General features: G+C 40.7%; 1 protein-coding gene across 1 annotated transcript in view; it reads left to right on the top strand.

Moving 5' to 3' along the window:
* The first annotated feature begins 342 nt into the window (after positions 1-342).
* LOC130858681 (monocarboxylate transporter 1-like) overlaps positions 343-8,353 on the top strand; it is a 34,638-nt gene continuing 26,627 nt past the window's right edge. Inside the window, exon 1 of the mRNA XM_057745540.1 lies at positions 343-500. The gene's annotated coding sequence lies outside the window, so the exon portion shown is untranslated. The remainder of the gene's footprint in view (positions 501-8,353) is intronic.

Here is an 8,353-nt window from a genome sequence, read left to right as displayed (position 1 = left end):
TCAGACCCCGCCAGGCCCCCCACTCCAGTCACTTCCCCGCTCCTCCGCGCGCCCGGCGCCCCCCACACCTGAGTCGGGCCCCTGGGGGCACGCCCCATCCGTCCTTGGCGGGTCTCCCCTTTCCTCCGCCAAAGGCTGAGGGTGAGGCCGCCACTGGAGTCCCGCACGCGCGCTGGTGACCGCGAGGTCGCGTGGGAACACCTGGCGGCCCCGGGAGCCAGCGCCGGCGGCCGCGTGGGGACCACACCGAGACCAGCGCTGTCGGGGCGGGGAGGGGCCGGCGGCCGCGAAGGCCATCTCCGCCCCCTGCGCGCATGCTCCGGGCCCCTGCGGCTGGGTATAAGGCGGCGGCGCCCACCGCTCCCCACAGAGTCTAGCGAACTGCCGCGGCGTGGGGGGCGCGTGGTGCCCAGAGGAGCTCCACCCCGCCCCGCGCCGCCCCGTCGCGTCACGTCACGTCACGTCACGCGCGCTGCGAGCCTCGTGCAACGGTTACTTGGGTAACGGCCGGCGGCGCGCTGGGAACCGTGGCTGTTCGCGCGCGGCGGGAGGGAGCCTCGGGGAGCGGAGCAGTTGGTCTCCGAGGGGAGGGGGCGCCGGGCGAGGGCTTCGCGGCTGCAGCGGCCGCGGATCAGCGAGCGGTTGATGGAGGCAGTGCGGGCAGGTGTGCCGGCCAGGTGTCCCGGCTACCGGCTCGGGGAGACGAGCGAGGTCGTAGTGACATCGGGGAAATCGCTTCCTCCCCACTGGAGATGCTTTCCACCGGGAGGAGTAATGGTGTGAGGCTGTAAAATCCGATAGGGTTGATTAAACCTTTTGCCTCCAGGATCTCTTGGCCGGGTTGTGCCTCAGCGAGGGGTGGAGGATCATTTGGGGCGGGAGGTTTTTTTGACGTTGTGGTGTGCCACCTGCAGCCTTCTAAGCTCTAAACTCTTTTAAACTTTTTCCCTTTTCCTTTGACTCATCCTGAGTTCTACCCCATTCTTGATTCTCCGTGATTTTGCCCGTAGAAATCCCATTTTCTCCTCAAATCCTACCCATCCCTGGTCTCCACTGTATTTTGTGTATTATGTAAATCGTTACTCTTGTTGTAATAATTTTGCTTACTTTCACTCTGCTGTTGTAAATTTCTAAGGTAATAGTTGTCTTTGAAGTTCCCATAACACATAGTTAAATGGAACAGTGTGTCTTGAGCAACTTTTTGGCCAATTACTGTGATCCGTGGAATTCTCTCTTCTTGTGGACCCAGTAACATCGGTTACGTTATTTAAATTAGCCCCCAATCCTTGTCTTCAGTGATTCACTCTAAGGTGTAGGCCTTTGTGATGTCAAATGCAAGTAACCCCTCTAGAGGTTGATGACTCAGATTTGGGATGCAAATTAGAAGAGCACAAGTTTACCTCGCGCTGTTGTAATTGCAGCTTGCTGATGTTTGTTGTTTATCATATAGAAGACAGCCCGGAAGGGGAGCAGATTAGCAATTTACTGTCTTTTTAGGAACGTGAAATAGATTGTTGAAATTACTCTGTGTTATGAAGTGATTTTTGTTTTACTAACAGCATATTCTGGGACTTAACATTGCCAGCATTTAAAGACTCCTAACAAAATTTCATTTTTGATACTTTTTTAGGATCCAGAAATGCCCCTTAAAACAACTTAGCAAATAACGTATTTATCTGTGCTCAGTGTAAGTAATGGTTATGTTAGACAAACAATGCTTAATTTAGTAGTCTTTGTGGATTCTCAGGTACTTTACAAAAACAGCTTTGTTTCTTTGAAGTATTGGGCTCAGATGTAGTAGTAACAGAGATGTTCAGACTCAGTCATGGATATTAAACAATTATGTAGACAAGAAAGGAGACAAATTTAATTGTCTTGAATTTGGGATGAAAACAAATGTCTTGAATGATAAGTAAAGCAGAGGTAAAATTTTAGTCTTTAGTCATCAAAACCTGTGAGATACTTTTACATAAAACCAACTATAAACTATAAAACTATTTAAAAATTATGAAGCTAATTATAGTGTTAAATATTTCAGTAAACAGTTCAAGTCATACTTTTTTTTTTTTCAAGAAAAGGGAAAAAACTTTCTGTTCTGTCTTCATCTTTGTGACGACTTATTTTCCCAACTTGGTCTAGGTGTGAAGTAGATACCAGCAGGGGTATACTTGTATTTCTATTCAAAAGGAGTGATGTAGATGACCGTAACCCTAACTGCATACTTACTTGATATTTTAAAATAGTCGGTACATCTGTGCTTCAAACCTTGGGACAAAATCAAGTCATATATTAATAAATAAAAATAGTATGTTTAGGTTTTGGAGAATCTACTTTGGATTGCTGCAGAAAACAATGTTTATAGATTATAGTCTAGATTATACTCTGGAATTCTACTGAGCAAGACTCTCCTGTATAGTGTAAAGGACTTCAAAGGGCACAGTCTCTAACTTCCCTTTCTTCACTATTTCGTCAGGTTTTTATGTCCTTTTTAAAATGTAAAGAAAATTGGTATTTAGAAATCATGTCAAAATAAGAAATTTCAAATAACAAAGACAGGAATTTGGTAATTTGGCAGAATTATGTTGAGTCCACGTCTGAGTTTTGAATTTTTTTATCCATAATTTTTCTTTTGAATGCCCGTATTTTATTCACTTTCTTCTTCTTTCTGAATCTTTTCCTTCCTGAAGATACTTGCAGTTTTAAATTTAATTTTGACAGTGTGGAATAAAGTTGTTAATACAAGACAGCGTTATTATTAAAACTGATGAGACAGTTCTTGGTGACCAAAAATTGTGACCTTTAAAAAACAAATTATGGGAGGACTTCCTAGGTGGAGCAGTGGTGAGGAATCCGCCTGCCAATGCAGGGGACACAGGTTCGAGCCCTGCCCTGGGAAGATTCCACATGCCATGGAGCAGCTAAGCCCGTGCGCCACAACTGTTGAGCCTGTGCTCTGGAGCCCGTGCTCTAGAGCCCATGAGCCACAACTACGGAGCCCAAGTGCTGCAACTATTGAAGCCCATGCGCCTAGGGCCTGTGCTCCACAAGAGAAGCCACGGCAATGAGGAGCCCGCACACCACAGGGAAGAGTGGCCCCCACTCACTGCAACTAGAGAAAGCCCGTGTGCAGCAATGAAGACCCAATGCAGCCAATAAATAAATAAAATAAATTTTAAAAAAACCAAAAAACAAAAAAACAAATTATGGGAGTTCCCTGGTAGTTCTCATGGTTAGGAATTGGCGCTTTCACTGCTCTGGCCTGGGTTCAATCCCTGTTCAGGGAACTGAGATCCTGTAAATAAATAAATAAACAAATAAACAAAAGAAATTGTGAGAAATCATAACTGGCAACTAAGTTCAAAGTTTAATCACGTCAGCAAGTATTACTGGGTTGGCCAAAAAGTTCGTTCAGGTTTTTCCATGATAGCTTACAGAAAAACCTGAATGAACTTTTTGGCCAACCCAATATATTAGCTGTTCCAACAGAACCTTACTGTATCAAACAGCTCTACTATCACTGAGTATGTATGTAAATTTAAGTGTAAATATTCTGAGACTAATTAACCTTTAACTTTTTTTACTCTTAATTCAGAAAAAAATTTGTAAAATTCATGCCACGGAGCATTTCTATTTAACCTCAGAACCCAGATTGTTTCCTTTGAACTATGTTACAGCTTCTATAACTCAAATGGAAATTTTAGAGATTTTGGAGATATTTTTATTATTCTCCCTTCTGCATAGGTAGCTGAAATGCTTTGGGACAGGTAATCTTCATTTTCAAGTGGTGGTATAGTTTTATGGAATTATTTTGCAAATCCTCAGTTTCACATGGACCCTGAATTTAGAAATGAGCTCTCCTAAGGTGAGAATGGATGCCTCAGGATTTCTTTAACCGACTCGTTTTATGCAAATCCCCTTCTCTTTTTTTAAAAATTTTTTATTGACATATAGTTGATTTTCAGTGTTGTGTTTCAGGTATACAGCACAGTGATTCATATATTGTGTGTGTGTGTATCCTTTTTCAGATTTTTTCCATTGTAGGTTATTACAAGATACTGAATATAGTTACCTGTGATATACAGTAGGTCCTTATTCCCTTCTCCTTCTTTACAAAAGAAGAACATTCATCCCTGTTCTTACTCTGTTGTGCTGTTCCATGCTATAAACATCTTTGGGAAACAATCCAAACAAAGGGAAAAATCCAAAATGCATAGCCCCAGAGAGAAATTTTGAAGGAGACAGGAATAGGTTGTAACAGGAATGCTTTTCAACTCACTGCTTTGAATTTGTAGGGAGGGAAAACTTTTCCTTTCTTCCCTTCTAAGCTCTGTGATTGGTGTAATAATTAAATAATAATAATTAAATTGACATAAGACAGATTAACAGCAGAAAAACATTTTATTTCGTACATATGCGAGCCCATAAAAATATGACACTCAAAGAAGGGACCTAAGCAGGAAGCTTTTATACATTTTAGACAAGGAAACAATACATTTATGAAGAATTGACAAGATGAAGCATTTGGGCTTGGGTGGCATATTAATGAAGAAGTAACAAGGTTTGTTTGTAAAGCCTTCTTGGCCCTAAACTCACTATCTCTGATAATAAGAATGCCTTCTACCCTCCTGGTACTGGGAGGGTACCTTTCGAATGGGAGATTTATTTCCTGCAATCGGGGACAAAGAAGGTCACAGTGTCCATCTTGTACCAGCTGTTTTTTAAGTAACTTTAATTCAAAATAAACAATATGACAAATGGCATATCTTGGGGTGGCATATTCTATTCCCTTTCAAATTCAGGTGAAGTCACACCTTTTCTGATAGTTCTGGCCAGTTCTATAGTGGCCATTTTCCATAAACTGAATGAGCCCAAGTGCCATGGTTTTGATAGTGACACATTTAATGCACATATAACACAACATACAATATACCAGAAATTATATATTTGCAACTGTCAAAATTCTGCAGTTTAGTAGTCAATGTATAAGGAAATACAGCTTCCAGAGTTCTTTTGGGGGCAAAACGGTTGAAGACCACAGACTGGTAAATCTAAGAGATTAAGAGAAGATAGAATGGTATAATTTAGGACTTTATATCAGCCAATAATTTTGCTTGATTTTTTTTTCTTCCTTATACCAAATGTGATTCTTATAAAAAGCCTGTAGTTGTGGAAGACAGTTTGGTAGTTCGATCTAAAAAGACCCCAGGCAAAGGACATTATGAGATGTGACAGTATTTTCCAGAGCAAAAATAGAAACTAAGCCAGGGACCAGATTCCTGCATCAGAACCAACCAGGGCCAACAGAGATCTTTACCAAGGATGAATCATGCTTTGGGAGGTGATTGGCATTGGGGAAACTGTGAAATGGCTCTACACCAATCATAATCTCTTCTTCAGGGGAAATGTACAATATGTTGTATATTCACTCGAGGACTTTCACTTATCTTTGTCTCCGTCCATGAATGGAAATGGGTGGAAAATTGTACTTCTAATAATTTCATGGTATAATCTTAACCATTCTGATGAATAGTCAAAATAATCAGAAATCTCTGAAGGAGATGAATCTGTAATTGTTACCAGGCCCTAGAATAATGGTGCCTTCATATTCTGATTTGATTCCATTGATTTCTGGCCTTGAGCAGCTACTTAGAAAGTTGTAAATGTTAGGAGATATCTGGACTATTTGTGCCAGATCACTTTAGAGGACTTGAAGTAATCTGATTCTGTCTGAGCTCCTGTAAACAGGACTATCCTAGTGGAACTTGCTGGCCCTGGTCACATCCCAGTCCTGTTTCTTTGGCCAGGAGGCCCCGGGGATGTTTGGAGCAAGGCCAGAGCCTCTTAAGAAACATTGTTGAAGAAGTCTCAAATCCTTCTGGAGGAACAGGAGGAGTCTGAAAATTTTGCTCAGGCTCCTGCTTTTTGTGGTGGCATTGCCTTGATGTGTGTGTGTATCTGCTTAAATGAGATAACAAAATAAGTCTTAGATGTCTGTGTTCGTGTGTATGTATTATTAGGGATAACTAGTTCTGTAGGAGAATTTTTCATATCTTGTATTTGCTTTTAATTAACAATCTAAAATAGACAAGGTATTTTCCGGATATGGTGGGTAACCATTCTTTTAAAAGGAAAGTACTTTGCATTTGTATTTGATTCAAATTAATGCAGGTACCAGATAGTATAGATTTAATGATGCAGGCTAGGGAAGAATATGGAAGAATACTTAATATTTAAATGCTGGGTTTACACAAATGTAGACCAGATGATTTTATGGCATACTCTAAACACTGTAAAAACAAACTCAATATTAGTTTAAATAGGAAAAAAGTATATAATAGGATAAGCATATTCCCTGTGACAGCACTAATCTGATCACAGCATTAATTTATTAGTTATAAATTACAATTATAGAATTATAAATTAATGTTTGTTTTTAGTGATTTTGTTGGGTATTACTATATCTAATATGTATATATGTAAGTAGCATTACAAATGAAATCAACCCAGCGATCCAGAAGAATTTTATCTTTCCTCTTTTAAAAAGAGTATGTACATTAAAGTACATGTGTTTTGGAACCAGACTCACTTGAATTTGGATATGGGCTCTACCATTTAACAACTTTAGCCATGTCTTCACCAATAAAATGGGGCTTCATTTAATTTTCCAAATAATATAATTGCCTGGTATCTGCCAGAACCTATTCTAGGTAATGGAAGAATATCATTGAACACAACAGATATGGTGTCTGCTCACAAGAGCATACACAGTTTAATAGGAGAAATGGGCAAACAAATTATACTACAACGTAGGTGTTCTGATAGAAGTAAGACTGGGGTCCTATAGGTGCACACAGCAGAGATGCCAAGCCTGCCCCTGGCAGTTCAGGAAAAATGAGACCCTAAAGACAAATAGCAGTTAGCCAAGTGATGGGAGAGCCAGAACTAGGCTCAAGGAACAGAAATGTGCAAAAGGCAGAGAATGAAAGAGGATGGCACTTTAAAGAAGTTCAAGTACTCCATTAAGGCTGGAGCATAGTGCATGATGGAAATCAGGAAGAGGTAAAGTTGAAGAGGCAGACAATGATGAGATTAGGACAGGTTTTGAATGCTTTGATAAGAAATTATGCTGAGGGTGGTATATCTGGAGCCACAGAATTTTAAGAAAAAGAGCAAAATGACCAGACTTTACTTACAGAAAATCACTTGGACTGCAATGTGGAAAATTAAAAGGGGAGACCAAAAGGTGGAAAGTAGGGGAACTAGTTAGGAGGCTATTGCATTAACCCATGGGAGATGGTGACCTGGTCTAAGGTATAGTGGTATGAAGGTGGAGAGGAAGACAAATTCAGAGCTATTCAGAATGATTAGATATGAGGCATGAGGGCAAATGAGAGAAGACCCACAGATTCTGGACTGGCTAGCTGGAGCTATACAATTGCGTTATAACATAGATAATAAGGAAACCACTGGAACAGATAAGCTCTCAGTTTGCAGAGTGTTAATTTAGGGCAGCCTGTGTGTAGTACATGTTTAAGGATCCATTTTCCCTTCTGGCTATATCAGCCGCCTCTTTTATTCATCAAATATTTATTGAGTATCTATTATTACATGCCAAAAGACTAGAGATATGTCACTATAAAAAGTCCCCGTTTTCATGCAGCTTATTTTTTGGTGTGGAGAGACTGACAACAGTAAGAGGTAATATGGTCTAGTAGTTAAGAGCACAAACTTGGGAGCCATTCTGATTAGGTTTGAATCCCAGCTCTACCATGTCCTAAATTACTTAACCTTTCTGTTCTTTAGTTTGGTCAACTCTAAATTGGGAATAGTAATAGTACTTACTTCACAGGGTTGTTAGAGTACTAAACTAATTAAGTAAAGTGCTTAATCTAATGCCTGCTGCATAGAAAGCACTATATGAATATTTGCTGTTATTTTATATATTCTTTTAGATAGGTACCATAGAGACAAAGCAAGGTAAGGAGTGGGAAGTGGGAGGCTGATCTAGGATTGATCTAGGATGGTCCAGAAAAGCCTCCCTGATATGGAACATTTGAACAAAGATTTAATTGAAGCGATATCTGGGTTAACAAAATTCTAGGCAGTGATAGCCATAAATTCAGAAATCCTGAAGGGCAAGTGTGCTTGACATCCTTGAAGATAGTAAGAAGGCCAATACAGCTGGAGTGGTATAAGCCAGGAGGGACAAAGGTAGGAGATGAAGTTAGGATAAATTATATAGGCCTTTGTAGCATTTAAAAACTCTGGCTTTCCGGGACTTCCCTGTTAGGCGCAGTGGATAAGACTCTGCACCCCCAATGCAGGGGGCCTGGGTTTGATCCCTGGTCAGGGA

Source organism: Hippopotamus amphibius, chromosome 1, assembly GCF_030028045.1.
Source record: "Hippopotamus amphibius kiboko isolate mHipAmp2 chromosome 1, mHipAmp2.hap2, whole genome shotgun sequence".
In the NCBI taxonomy this organism is placed as follows: Eukaryota; Metazoa; Chordata; class Mammalia; order Artiodactyla; family Hippopotamidae; genus Hippopotamus; species Hippopotamus amphibius.
Note: the sequence above shows the minus strand (reverse complement) of the source record. Positions and strands in the feature narration are given on the sequence as shown.